The sequence below is a fragment of the Bidens hawaiensis genome, unplaced genomic scaffold (assembly GCF_021521415.1).
Source record: "Bidens hawaiensis isolate Kalapana, Puna unplaced genomic scaffold, B.hawaiensis_p1.1 tig00049782_1, whole genome shotgun sequence".
Taxonomy (NCBI): Eukaryota; Viridiplantae; Streptophyta; class Magnoliopsida; order Asterales; family Asteraceae; genus Bidens; species Bidens hawaiensis.
In genome coordinates this window covers 5,140-21,209 of record NW_027498907.1, presented here as the reverse complement: position 1 = coordinate 21,209, position 16,070 = coordinate 5,140, and the positions used below count along the sequence as shown (strand labels likewise).

General features: G+C 34.0%; 1 pseudogene; it reads left to right on the top strand.

The window, feature by feature from the left end:
• Positions 1–12,519: 12,519 nt before the first annotated feature.
• On the top strand, positions 12,520–14,669 carry LOC143598190 (UDP-glycosyltransferase 76G1 pseudogene; annotated as a pseudogene).
• The last annotated feature ends 1,401 nt before the right edge of the window (positions 14,670–16,070 follow it).

Genomic DNA, 16,070 nt, shown 5'->3' with positions numbered 1-16,070 from the left:
TTTGGATTTAGATCCGCCGTTGCCGGTGGTGAAATGTCGCCAGGAATCGAACGTAAATCTGTGGAAGAGACGTGGAATTGAGGTGAAGAGTTTGGAGATTAAGCTGATTAAGTTAATATACACGCAGACTGCCACGTCAAGGTTTTTTAACACGTAGGATGGACACGTCATCTAAAACATAACGGAGTTAGTACTCGGTTAGTCGTGGACTGGTGGCAGACACATGTGTGAAAGTTGGGACCGTTGGCAGTTAAAGTGATAGTTGGGACCAGCGCCGACAAAAATGAAATACTTGGGACCAATAAAAACCAATAGTCCTTTTTTAAATCATTTCAATATATGAATTCAAGTTTATGTTTATTAAATGTAAATACTAACTGAATTAGTCAATAGCATTAATGGTGAAATAAGAAAATATCAAAATTGAAGTTGCAGACCTGTTAGAATAAAATTTGAAAGTCACAAGTAACTGCAAATTAAAAAAAATAAAGGTGCATTATCGTCGAAGAATTTTAATTTGTACGGTAAACTACAAATTGTTTTTAAGCAGTGATTCAAACAACAGTGCATAATTTTATATATAAAATTAGTTTCAAATTTGGATTTAAATTTTTCTCATATGCATTTGAACTCATGAAATGTGTATTTTTTAATTTTTTACAAACATTTTGTATAAATATTACAAACATGAAGAATACATATTATACTTATATATCTTGGTGTTTAGCATTAAATCATTGAAGTTTAATAGTATAATTATAATCTATATGTATAACGATTTACTCTATGAATTATCTGTCATCTATTTATATGACTCTTTTGTGTAGTATAAAGGGTTTTAGCAATAAGAATATCAATATTTAGTTTTTAATATTTTCTTCCATAACTCAGACCAAAATCCTTCAGAAACATATGTTTTATGACTTGATTTATACTTTTTCTATACATTCAACTATATTTAATTTAATATGTCTTATAAGATAAATTACTTAATTAAAAGTATTTGATATTTTAAACCAAAAAAATTGGTTCAGTCCCATTCCATTATTTTCGCTTTCCAAAAATCATTCAGGATATTGAAACCTAAAATATCATTTTCATCAGTTATTTACATAATTCATATATTATATTAAACTATACAAATACAACGAATTGAGGTTATGTTAGTGTTACATGTTGGTTAGTACATAATTAAAGTGTTTATTATGATTTATATTCAAAATAATAAAATATAAACAGTCAATTCATTATATGTGGAATGAGAACAATCGACTTAGACTAAATCCTGAAAACGCCAGCGACTAAGTCTTAGCCTTTAATACCTCGGCGGTTGGTACACTTGATGTGGAGTATTGTCCAAATGGTATATAGGACTTGGTTCCATGTTGGGATGTTGGCTAGGTCCTTTGTTGGAGTTGAAAAATGACTCGAAGTAATCTTTGCTCATGATGTCCTTTGGGAACTTATAGTACTTCCTTGCTCTTCTTGCTTCATTATCATAATACTTCATTAATTCTTCGTATGACATCTTTGATAGGTGGTTTAGAATGTAGAGAGGGAAAGAAAGGGTTACCAACCAATCTTATCCCTATTCAAATAAACAAGTAATTATTTCCTATGCTTGGATCGAAGCTTGGGTATTGTTTTATGATACCCAATTTGCTAAGATCGATGGCTCTGATACCAACCTGTCACACCCCCAATCTAGGCCTAGGAGTGTGAACCATAGTTGGTATCGTATTTGTAAATAAATCAGAGTAGCGGGTTAATGCGGAAGACTTTATAAAAACATAAAGATCATATTTATAAATATTTACAATACAAAAGACGAGACGAAAGTCTCGTTTAGTTTTACTTGTTTTATAAGTTTTACAAAACCACCATGTTTTAATATTTACATAAAGTTATCCAAGCCATCGGATTCTTGAGCTTCTTCGTCTTTCAAGCTCTAGTCTTGGTTACCTGCAAAATGTTATTAAAATACGTCAGCAACGAATGTTGGTGAATATGCTGACGCTTAAAATATTTTCTTTACTTAATTACCCCTCGAGACCACGTAATCCTCGGCCCATCTTGGCTTAGAAATAATCAAGTTAAACAAGCATCATAAATTCGAGTCTCTACACTAGGTCACCTCAGCAAGACACCGCAGCTTCTCGACATAACTTAGGTACCATAAATATACACAAGGTCATTCTCACTCGAACATACTTTGGTTCGGCCCATCGTGGCTGGAGGTCGTGACCAGGCGTGGTGCGATGTGCCCACCGCATACCACATATGTAAGGATCCAGACAAACGTATACCACAGCTTGAGAGCTAGGTTTATACTCTTATTTACAATGTTTTTAGAGACACATAGCCTCATGTAAAGTTTTACACATAACACGTTTGTTTGTTTAAAAACAAGTTTGTAAAAGTGGGGCGTATTCACCTTTTCAATGGGATCGGCTTCCAACACCGTCCGTTAGTCTTTCCTTCGCTATCTCGTACCTATAGTACGAGTATAACATTCATTAGTCGGATACACGATCCGGCTTAAGACCTTTAGTCTTATTTATCTCGATGAACATTTAGTTCATAATCTCTTTTTACCTTAAAACCTTTAGTTTTAATAGTAATTTATAAACCTTTAGTTTATTTATAAAACCCGACGTTTCTTCTTCTTTAAGAAACGTATTCTTTTCTTTTATTATTTAAGTATACTCATTATACTTAAATGATATATTTTATAACAAAGAATAATCGTATACATATATATACTCATATATATTTATTATTTTTCTTTCTTTATTTTCTTTGTTATATGTTTCTTTGTTTATCGAGAATAACATCGACTTGGGTATTAAGCCTTTTAATATTTTTATTATTATTTTGGTTGGGCATTATGCCTACCTTGATTGGCTTAATATTCCCTTCTCACTCAGGCAGCACTTCAACTCTATCCTTCTTATCAACACCCGCTTAATCAACCCTTGGCACGTTTTTCGAGACACCAACACCCTTGGCACGCACTTCGAGGTAAATCGTTGGAACGTCGGGACAGCACCTCCTTTTAGTTTGGAACGTCGTCGAGGAGTGGTACGTATATCGAGGTAATAGGCACGGAAAACGAGGTTTCGGGACACGTTTAACGAGGTGGATTGATGGCACGAACTTCGAGGTTTTATAGAGAGTAGTGAGAGAGTATGTATGTGATTTTGGTGTGCCAAGGTGAAGAGCCGGAACCCGCTATTTATAGACTTGATTTTGGGTCCCATCGCGGTACGCGATGAGCATCTCTAGCTCACCCATCGCGTACCGCGATATAGGGTTGGTGAGTCAGAGTGTAGACCTGCCACGTATCGACACGTGGCAGGCACCACTTACACGTGGCGACACGTGGCAGACGTGTTGCCACGTGGTGACACGTGGCGGCAGGCGTTGCCACCGTGTGCCATGTGGCACACGTGTCAGTTTGTGTCAGACACCCCATCGCGGTACGCGATGGGTGTCTTTCTTGACCTGTCGCGTAGCGCGAAGGGTCAAGAAAACAAAATTTTCAGTTTAATCCCTGGAGTTTGAAAATTGGCAGATTTAGTCCCTTAACTTTGGAAATGTGACATTTTTTGCCCAAAATTTACGTGATGTTACACTTATACCGAAACATTAGAATACGGGACGAGTTTGCGATTACCTTTGAAAATTCACGGGTTTGGGATTTGCATTTTGTAGCATGCATGATTACCCGATAACATGACCTCATTTACCTAAGTAATCCGACATATAATATGCCTAATATAATTGTCTGGTTTACCCAAACAATTGTCCTTTTTTGGTTTTAGTACCAGTACCAGAACGAATAATGTTCGCTCTGAATGATTTTTTTTTTGTTTTAGTTTCGGTACCGCAACGAACATGAGGGAAACCGACTGAATTTTTGTTGACTTGTCATCTTATCGCCCGGACCAACAACACTTTAGTTTTACCAATGCTCAATTTTACCAACCGACATTGATCTACCTCAATTTATTTTTTAGGTTTAATAGCATTAATGTAACTAATGTAGCCAATAATGAATGAATTCATGTTCCTCGCTGCTGCAACGCCAGGGTTTTACCGACATCTTTCGGCACGCAACGCGCGAATAATCATTAGTTTATTACCAAAAAAACCCGGTCATATTATAAATAAGCAATAATAGCTTCTTTAAAAATTCTTTTATAACATGTTAATATTTAAATTTAGAGTTAAAAAAGGACAATTGTTTTTGTTTTCTTTCGGATGACATAATAATACATGGTTATTTAAATGCTTTGTGTAGTTTGATTTGTAATGAGATGATTAGATACGTCACTAAATAAAATAGTGTCTTCCAGCCATGATATAAATCTTAGTCGCGCCCCGGTATTTTTCGCTGTAGATTGGGGTATGACAATATTAGTGGCTTTTCACAGGGTCTTTTAAATTTTGGGTTCACGGTGGGGGCCCAATTGCAAAAATATGCCAATCACGGAGGTGATATCCGTATTTCTACAACAACAAGGTTGATTCATGCAAAACGGTGTTGACTACAATGGTAAATTTTACACTTAACTGTTTTTAAATTGTTGAAAACTGTACTTTACGATGATAAGTATATTAAAATATATTTTTATTGTTTATTAAATATTTTATTTTAATTAATTACCCGAGAAAATTTCCAGCCAATTGCATGTTAAGAATATGGGTCTCAAGCTACTTTTACTATAAATACAACCTTGATTAATTAATAAGCAGCTACTTTTACTATAAATACAGTTTTGATTAATTAACAAGCATCCAACATTACTACCTTATGCTTGTTTATTTCTTTTCATTTGAATTATTTATGAAATACAAGGTGTAGTGGCGGGTCCCACCTCACTTGATGTTCTAGTAGGTTGAGTTAATTATTGCATGCATTTTATGTTATCCCGTGTATAATACGTACCACCTTCATTTTGTTATAAAAATACAACACAGTTAATAAGCTATCATAACTTATAAACATATGCATAATCCACTGCCATACCCATGGAGAACCAAATAGACACCCGCGTTGATCGTCATTGGATCATAATAGTATAATTAACCACTTTTCGCACCAACGTCTTCAACAAACCCAAAACCTCTAATCACCCTCACTTCACATTTCAATTCATCCTTGACAACAATGATCCACATGATGAACGTTATTCCAAATCACACATTGCCCGATTAGCCGTTGACGGACACCCAACATGATATTTTTTTTAATATATATGATATATTAGTAAATTTGGTTAATTATATATTTATAATCCTAAATATAAAACCTATACACTATTATGCCGCTCGTCCATAATACAAAAAAAAATTTGATTTTGGTTATGTTAATGTCTCCATCTATTGATCAGTTTGATACATTAAGGGCATATCACAATCTAATGGGAAAAATTGAAAAAAAGGGGTATCCAGCGATTAGTTTGTGTGTGTGTAAAAGAGGGTTCAAATAAAAAACAATTATTTTTATGAGAAGTGTGAGAAATCTTTAAAATAAACCATACCATCTAAATAGGACATTATACCATGTAAATAGGAAACTATATGGTTTTTAGAAACTACTAATCTCAACCACTAGATCCTAGATCTAAGGGCATAGATCTATTTTTATTTTTCTCACAAAACTATTATTTTTTACATTAACCTTACCATATATATATATATATATATATATATGGGAAGGATCAAGAGAGAACTCTTTATTAGAGAGAGAAATAGAGAACTCCTAGATAGAGGGTTATTTTTGTAAATATCCCCAATAAAGAACAACTCGCGTCATCTCTTTTCCACCCACATTCCCCTGTTCAACAAACTCAATATAAACCCTAATTGAACAGAAATTAGCACCTGCAAATCACAAATCATGACAACTCGGTTATTCTAAACCCTAATAAACGATTATTTCAATCGTTTAACATGTTAGTTGCAGGTTTTTGTAATCCGATTGATGTCTTCCTTACTCATTCATGATTTTTAATTGATTTGCAATTGTTCCATTGATAAATCGATTACACGAATCTATGTTAAAATAGTTGCTACTCGATGAATGAATCTAATTTGTTTGATCGGAGTGTTCATTTGAGTTCATCTGTTGATATTGATCCGGCTATTCTATTGCAATCTGGTGGTTTTGATCAAAAAGGTAATATTTTATTATATGCTACATATATGTAATATAACGTTAAGTAGTACACATATGTAATATATATGTAATTATATCCAAGTAATACATATTAGTTGCAACAAATGCAAACCCTTGGAATGTATTATTGAACAAGTTTGTGATGATAGGTCACTTTCTGCTTATATTTGTATTCGTTCATATGATATTTGACAGTCAGTCGCAACTGTGTTTCAGGTAAGGTGATTTGATTTGCTTTTTTTTTCTTTTGTGAGTACTTTTTTTTTGTAGTTGCAGATGCGTGTATTTTAATGGTTTAGAAGTTGCGACTTTTCTTTTGTGTGTCGTTGTTTGCTGTCGTTGACGATGGTTTACGGATCGCACACCATGTGTTCGAATAAATGTCTAGTTGGTATTTTGTTATTGAAACGTGAGTTTTGGAGTTGTTTTAACTGTCAATGTCTTTATTAATGATTTTGCCAAAGTATTTTGCAGATGCATGTATTTTATTGGCTTAGAACATGTGTTTTTTCATTTATGTATCGTTTTTGTTTGTAATCAATGACGGTGGTTTACGAATTTCACACCAAGCGTGTGACTAAATGTCTAGTTTTTTTTGTTATTGAAATTGGAGTTATTTTTTACTGCGCGTACTTTTTTTACTTATTTACAAATGCAAAGCGTTTTAATCTATACAACCAACGTTTTATACATATAACATCATAGATAGTAAGTTAGTTTATGGACTGCATGCACGATGTTTGTCTAGTTGATCTTTTGTTATTGAAGCGTGCGATTTGGAGTTTTTTTAAACTGGTCATACCTTTTTTTATTATTCGCAAATGCATGTTGCAGGTATAACATCGTAGATAGTGAGTTGTTCTTTGTTGTTGTAGTCCCTTGCTTTTAGGGTGTTTTTTTTACATTTCCGCATACAAGGTGTTCGAGTAAATGTTTTTTTGTTTGAATTATAGTTGTGTTTTATAGTATAAGTGTTTGTTGTTTGTTTGTGTACTTTAGTTTATTGCTTTGGTGGGTCATCAGTTTCTCTTTATAGTTATTTGTCACTCTTTACCTTTGTGCTTAACTAAAATAATTATTGTGTTAGTTGCAGCATTTTGCAAGTCTTGGTTATGCAGTAATCAACATAGAAAACGAGAACCTGTGCAGCGAAGCGTGGGTAAAACCACTAGTTAATCATTTACTCAAAGTGAAGACCATGTTCAGTTTGATTGGAATGCCCAATCAAGCTCTGATGTTGATGTTGCTTCAAGTTCCTAACAATTTAACTTGCAATCTCTTGCATTTTATTGGGGTTGAATATATCTATTGAAATTAGTTGGTGTTGAAGAACAAGTCAACAAGCAAGTCATGTACTACACACATGTAATACTAAGAATTTTTGTGTGTCTACTGTTGTGTAATTATTACACAAGTGTAATATTACTTTTATGTTTATTTCATAATTGTTGCATTCTGTTACATTAACTTTCTTAAACCCAAACGTGTTCATCTGTTTAAATTACTTAACTGACAATTCTAATCGTATTTTTGTTGCAAATTAATTGCGTCGATCAATGATGTAAAAATTTATTTTGTATACTACATATAAGCAATATAATTTTACACATACTTAATATATATGAAATTTACCTATATTTGGTTAGAAACAATATTACTCAGGAAAATACCATAAATTGATTGAACAGAATGCCCAAGCGAGTTCAACATACGTTTCACATATGCAATATAACTACAGCAGCCTCGTCGATACCTATGTGTATGTCAAATTTGATGTACCGAAAAACACATAAATAAAACAAGTTGCATTAATATTATCATCACAGTAATTCACACCACCATATGAAAGTACCATAATATTCATACTGTCTTAACACGCTCAATTCCAAATCCTAATCCTCTAAATACATCTAATCATTTATTTTGCATCGCATTAACACCATCAAACAGTTGACGTGGAGGTGAAATAGTTCCTATTTCAAAGCCTGTATTTTTCACGCCTTTGGTTTTTTAAACTCCAGTTTTTTTTCCAACATCTTGATTTCTCTTTATTGATACCTCCTTTGCTTTATGCTCTCCACCACCTAACTATAAATTAAAAACTATAAGTTAACATTATACAATAGTAATACATATATGTAATAGATTAGTACAATAGGGTCGACCTGAAAATAACCAAAGAATCCATAGTTTTCACCTGATCTCGGATACAAAATTAATACATATATGTAATAGAATAGTACAATAGGTTCGACCTGAATATAACCGAAAAATCAACAGTTCCACCTAATCTCGGGCATGTCCTATAGTGTACATGTTATTTTTGGTCCTCGGTGCTCGGCAATTCGGTCTCGGGACGAGTTCAGGTATCAACCCATGAAAACACACCAAAAAAACACACTAGAACCGGTTATATTCAGCCCACTAATGTGGATCAGCCCACTAACTTCTCGAGTAGACCCGGACACGCCAAAAATGTTCGACTAGAACCTGACCCAAAAACGTTTTGTACCGGACCTATTTTTTTTAGTTGTAAACATAGATGACTACAATGAACACACTTGTATTCGCAGAGGAGGCGGTTACAACATCTTATACGGATAACCAACAATATTATGCAAACAAAGCATGCTTATGTTTGTTTGTTTAACTTTAATCGAGCACGGGCAGTTAAACGAACGTGCTTTTTCTTGTTCCTCTTTGTTTTTTAAGAAAATGAACGTGTTTGTTTAAGTTCGTTCGTTAACAGTATAAACAAACAGTTCACGAATGTATATAAACAAATGTAACCGAGCTAATATCATTATATAATATGATAATTTTAATAATCAGAAAGTATTTATGAAGCTTTTTTAGTGCTAACATCACCAATTGTAACTTTTATTTATATGATCACTTTTATTTGTGAAGGTGAATCACATCCACATGTGGTCTTTTTGATGGATCGAGTCGCATCATTAAATATTGATTCATCATGTCAGCTGTTCAATCACATCCACCGGGTACCGGACAATGGTGTCTCAAGGGTCACATGTGTATGTTTGCTTTTAATCAGCTCATTTTTGTCTTATGTATATATGATTGGTTTGTAATTAAGTTTTTGTTGGTTTGTTTGCAGCCCAGATAATTTTTGTAGTCACAGAGGAGGCAGTTACAACTTGGAACGGTTGAGTAAAGTTTGTGGTTTAAAAATGTAGGAGATTGCAGAAGGATAGTTTCATTTCAGTACTATAATGAGTGTCAATGTTTTAAAAACCGGTATTTTACTTGTGCCGGATTGAGCTAAAAAACGGTACACCCGGTTGAACCGGGTTATACCGAAAGGTTCAACCGGTTAAATAGTTTACCTTATAATTTTCTATTAATTCAACTTCAACTCCAAAAGTAACCCAAAGTAAATGATTCCATAACAAAAAATAATTCAAAAGTTAATTTATATTAGATTAATAATACAAAAACACTCAATTTTAAAAAATAGTCCTAAAGTTTACACGTTTGAATGTTAATTATCGATTTGTCGGGTTAAAAATAATTTTGGAAAAATATGGGCCGCAAATATCAAAAATTTCTCATACTTAAAACCGGTTTGCCGGTAAAAACCGGTATTTTAGAAAAAAAACCGCCGGTACGATGTTCTAGCAAACCGGTCAAAAATACCGGGCTCAAAATACCAGCCTGCTGCGTGAAATCCGGTTTAACCGGTTCAACCCGCCGGTTTGAACCGGTTTTTAAAACACTGACCATAATATTCATACTGTCTTAACACGCTCAATTCCAAATCCTAATCCTCTAAATACATCTAATCGTTTATTTTGCATCGCATTAACACCATCAAACAGTTGACGTGGAGGTGAAATAGTTCCTATTTCAAAGCCTGTATTTTTTAACGCCTTTGGTTTTTTAAACTCCAGTTTTTTTTCCAACATCTTGATTTCTCTTTATTGATACCTCCTTTGCTTTATGCTCTCCACCACCTAACTATAAATTAAAAACTATAAGTTAACATTATACAATAGTAATACATATATGTAATAGATTAGTACAATAGGGTCGACCTGAAAATAACCAAAGAATCCATAGTTTCACTTGATCTCGGATACAAAAGTAATATATATGTAATAGAATGGTACAATAGGTTCGACCTGAATATAACCGAAAAATCAACAGTTCCACCTAATCTCGGGCATGTCCTATAGTGTACATGTTATTTTTGGTCCTTGGTGCTCGGCAATTCGGTCTTGGGACGAGTTCAGATATCAACCCATGAAAACACACCAAAAAAACACACAAAGACTAAGTTGGCTACAATTAATAAAAACTGAAGGATTGACATAATCTTCAAAGGGAATATGAATAGGCTTTGAGGCTTTAACCATATATTAAGCATGATATTGTTAAAGTAACTTGCAATTTTAATCATTGGCAACATAAAGTAAATCAGACTCTGTATGATTTGCTAATTGTCATTTTTCTTGTATGTAGATACACACATAAGCCCTTACTATCACAATATTGTTTTGAGAAAGATGATGTATTTTAACATTATGAAGCAACATTAACATGACACCATGTTATGATTCAAGAACCAACAACACGAGTTCATTTAGACATTTCATCAAACAGTTGGTGGGCAAACCGAATCAAAAGATTAATTAAGCCTATAGTGCTCAGTTAAGCACCAAAACTTAACAATCATAATGCAATATAACTGAAATTAACGAGTTCATTTACAACATACTATATATGTCGGTAATATATTAGTGTTGCATATACGTGATAACTACTGCATATATGTAATAGATTTGACATGTGTTGCATATATGTAATACAACATGCCACGTATTCATTTAATAGACAAGAATTTATACATGTAATACATCATACTACATATGAGTATCATATACAAGTGTTGCATATGCGATAAAACTGACTATACATGTAATTAATGGATAGGTGACACATCGGTAATGCACGGGATATGTGTAAAACTTGAAAAATCAAGTAAATACACAAATTAACTAATATCAATACATGTATCATTCATAACTTAATCAATGTACAAATTAATGTTCGTAGACACACTAGTACTACGTTCAACACAACATATATGCACTAACTTGAAATATACAGTAAAATACACTATTTATGAACTATATAAGACACCTAAACTGGTATCAATATCTAATGATTCAAATATGCTTGTTCATAACTTTCATAAAAAACAGAGTATCCACACTATGTGCATGTAATTCACCTAATTGACACTTATAACATGTGAATTGAACGACTACAAGCATATACCTTTTAGAATTCCTCAATTTTCTGCTTTATTTCACAATTGATTGGACGAATTAGATGACCGCACGATCGACACCTAACTGACACTCATAATGTTTGAATTAATCGACAATCGGAACTATGTATATGTAATGCATATATGCTGTACATCATAATTACATTTATGAAATGCATCAACACTGCATAAACATGTGGTACATCAGTAATACATATACGCAATACTTGATAATCTTGTACAAATATACGAATCAGTCAATATGTGCATTGTTCTACAAATTAATGTTCAACTATGCTATATCTTTATTCTATTAAACAAAAAAGGCAAATACAGAGCCATCAAACGTGATAACCTCTGATTTGTGCTCGATTGGTGTATAATACACCCAATCGACACTGAAATATGGGAAATCGACGGTTACGATCGTTTACCTGTTTGTTTTCTTTAGATTCATGCTCGATTTTGCAGTCAATTTCGATGAACCAGACTATAGTAGAAGAGAATTGAAACCCTAGATATGGGAATGAGCATGGGTCGACATGATTGAGGGAGAAGAGGAAAGAAAGAGCACTTGTATTTTGTCAATTCCAATATTACCCTCACTCTTTGAAAAAAAAATCCTAACACGTTTTGATTTTCCCTTTTCCATTGTTTTAGCCAATGATCTAGTAAAATCAATGGTGTTAAGAGGAGTTCTCTTTTGATCCCATATATATATATATATATATATATATATATATATATATATATATATATATATATGGCCTCAAGAATACTTTATAATAAATAATAGGTGACATGTTAACCTATACACTAGAGTGTGAATGAATCGATTTGTCTGTTCATAATTGAAACGCATGCAATTTAAATTTACCTACCATGTATAAACTTAGGCTCCATCTATTGAGTTGAATTTGAAAATGACATATTCCATTCCAATCTAATAAAAAAACAAAAAAACAGCCAGCATGCCTATCACCTTTCTTTTGTTAATTGCATTGCATATAGTCATGTACGTTCTCCCCCCCCCCCCCCCCCCCCTATATATATACGCTTACCACCTTACTTTTGCTATTACAATACATCCTTTATTGAAAAGTATAAACTAAATATTAAGTATAAGGGTCTTTGTGTTATTTTATAAAGTAAATTTTATGCTATATTTTTATTTGTAATAAGTATAGGGTTTAGTATGTAATTATGTTATGATTCTAGGGTTATATAAACCCCCACCATCACAACTAGAAGTCTTCATCCTGAAAAACAATTGCAAAGCAAAGTATAGTACCATATTCTTTCTGTTTATTGCAATCTAAATTTGCCAACATCCTTAATCATAGTTCATAACATAAACATAATAAATCCTCAGTCATAACCATGGAAAACCAAGCAGAGATCCGCATTGAAAGCCACCGAAGAATAGTTATGCTCCCGTTGCCGTATCAGGGTCACATAAACCCGATGCTGCAACTAGCAAATCTACTCCACTCTAAAGGCTTTACAATCACCATCCTTGTCTCCGCCTTTAACCAACCAAAAACCGCCAACTACCCCCACTTCACCTTTAAATTTGTCCTCGACAACACCTTAGATGATGAACAACTTGATTCAAAAGCAACCTTAGATGTCTCGGCTGCTTTTTCTAGAATGAAGTCGTTAAACAAATGTGTTGAAGGTCAGTTACGCCACTTGTTAGAGGTGGAATTGGCGGCCAAAGATGAACCACCCGTCACATGTTTTATTGCCGATGCGCTCTTTTACTCCGCTAAACCGGTCGCAAAGAGCCTTAAACTCCCTGGACTTGTTCTGAGGACAAGTAGCATCTTTTGCTATTTGGTGTATGCTGCAATACCTCGTCTTCAAGATGATGGTTACTTCAGTCCTTCAGATAACAAAAGTAAGTTATGACATAAATGTCCCATTTCCTTGTTAACAAACAATAATCTTCATAATCATCTTCTTCTTAATTCTAATATATAATTATTTGGTTCAAGATCCGGAAGAATAGCTGGCAGGTTCCCTGTCCTGAAGGCGAAAGACATTGTAAAGATGATGAACTTCAGGAGAGGGAGCGATGACTCTGAAGAGGTGATCTGTAACATGGTACCGCAAACAAAATCATGTTCTGGAATCATCTGGAACTCTGTCCAGGAGCTGGAGGCACACGAGTTTCAAACCATTCTCCAATACATTCCGGAGTCTCCAAGTTTTACGATCCCATTCCACAACTATTTCACAGCAGCGCCAAGCAGCTTACAAGACCAAGACAGAACCGTTTTACCTTGGTTAGATCAACAACCGGACAATTCGGTTGTTTATGTAAGTTTTGGAAGTGTTGCTCAGTTAGAAGAGGAACATTTCCATGAAGTTGTTCATGGCTTGATCGATAGCGGGCGGTCGTTTGTATGGGTGGTTCGGCCCGGGGTTGTTAGTGGTTCACCAGGGATCGACCTGCGATTGCCTGATGGGTTCCCGGGTGAGAGGGGGCGGATTGTGAAATGGGCTCCTCAGCAAGAAGTGCTAGGCCATGAAGCAGTTGGTGCATTTTGGACCCATGGTGGATGGAACTCCACCATGGAAGGCGTTTGCAAAGGCATTCCTATGATTTGCTCGCCTTTTTGGGGCGATCAACCATTGGATGCGAGATACATGAGCGATGCGTGGAAGGTGGGGGTGTATTTGGAGAATGGATGGAAAAGAGAAGAGATAACAAATGCAATAAAAAGAGTAATGGTGGATGAAGACATTAGAGAAAGAGCAAGAGTTTTGAAACAAAAGTTGGATCAATGTTTGGTCAAAGGTGGCTCCGCATATGAATCATTGGAGTCTTTAGTTGCATACATATCTTCATTCTAACTTATGTACTTTGGCATTCAACTTGATAGAGTTTTCATATTACAATATTTTAGTTATCTTTACTTTAGATGTTTTTGCTGAACAAGTTTTTTTGTACACCTAAATCTCAAATAATTTGCACTTGACTGCTGCTAGATTTAATCTGAGCCGTATAATGTCCCCAAATTTGACGGTTTCATTTTGTGAATGGCGTTATGATGACTCCCTTTCCGCTCCTCTTTCTCCTGTGGCCATACCCTCAACTAATTCCCACCGGTGGATACTTTTCATTGCATTACAGTGGAGACAATACTTGATTGGGGTACCCAAAATCGTAAGAAAAGTTGGATACCAACGATGTATCTCAAAGGTTGCGAAATCCTTTACTTTTACCTGATTTCACCCAAAAGTAATAACCGCCGGTGGAGGACGTAAAAACGAGGCTTTTGGAAACAAAATAACCATAATTTTCAAACTTGTTAATTTTTAGGTGACGATAATAATTGTATTTCTTTGTTGGTTTTACTATTCTTTGTCAATAAAAACCACTCTATTGGCAGTTAGCACAAAGAAAAGACAGTAAATTACATTAAAAAAAAATCTTATATATTTTCTAAACGTTCTTAATTCATATGCCATGTCAATAGTCATAACTTTTCAACTTCTTACCCTCACTACACTACTTTGATTCGTGTACTATTTCAAATACATGCTAAAATGTGTTGGATTACGATAGTTAGCCTAAGGTTATACGCCAACGACAAAAAACAAAAACAAATGAAAATGTAATAACATTCAATCTTAAGTCATTTTAATTGCATGTTTCATCATGTGGGGCTAACTGTCACCTCTTGTCAACAAAGATCTCATACAAAAAAAGTATTCTTAAGACCTTATACATACTATTAACATGATACGTGTAGGAGTCTTAGCTAATGTGTTCTATTACTTATGTCTTACGTCAGTGTATTGAATCGGGGCATGATACTAAAAATTAAAAACCATATAAACTATATGGCTTTATTCTTGGATTTTATCAACCATATACCGGAATTGAAGTGGGCCTGGTTTACAGCCTTATGGGCTTAAAGGAAAATAATGAAACAATGGCCCGTGAAAAAACAACAATGAAGGGCATATTCATCGACCCAACAGAAGCATGTAAAAGTAAGACATCAGATTAAAAAAACACCAAGTATGGCAATCTAAGGAATTAATTTGTCCAAATCAAATAAAATAAAATTTATTTTCTTTTTCATCTTACTTTTATAATAGTAATAAACAATTTAACTAATACAAAACTCACTTTCTATTTCATTATGACCCGTTTTTTGTTTGATAATGAGTTTGCTAAACCTATTTCAACTTTCAAGGACCAAGAAACTCAATTTTTGGATCTCTCCAGTAATTCGAAAATTTTCACAATAATATCATACCCAATCAAATAAAAGTTACAAAAATAAAGTTGTGACTTGTGAATTGCAAAGTTATTTTGCGGTATGTACCGTTTCACTACCAGTAAAAAAAATACATAAATTAACTCGTATCAAAACCAAAAACCATAAAATTAAATACCAATATCGATGTTGCGAGGGCGGTATCGGTTCGGTAAAAAAATATTTATTTATCGGCTTGTGATATGCATACATGTTCATTTCAGAATACTTATTATTCAAATGTGTGGATCTTATTCGTGGATATGTGTTTAATATGGGTCGAATCTTTTGACTTCTAATGTGATTTGTTAAGGGAAAC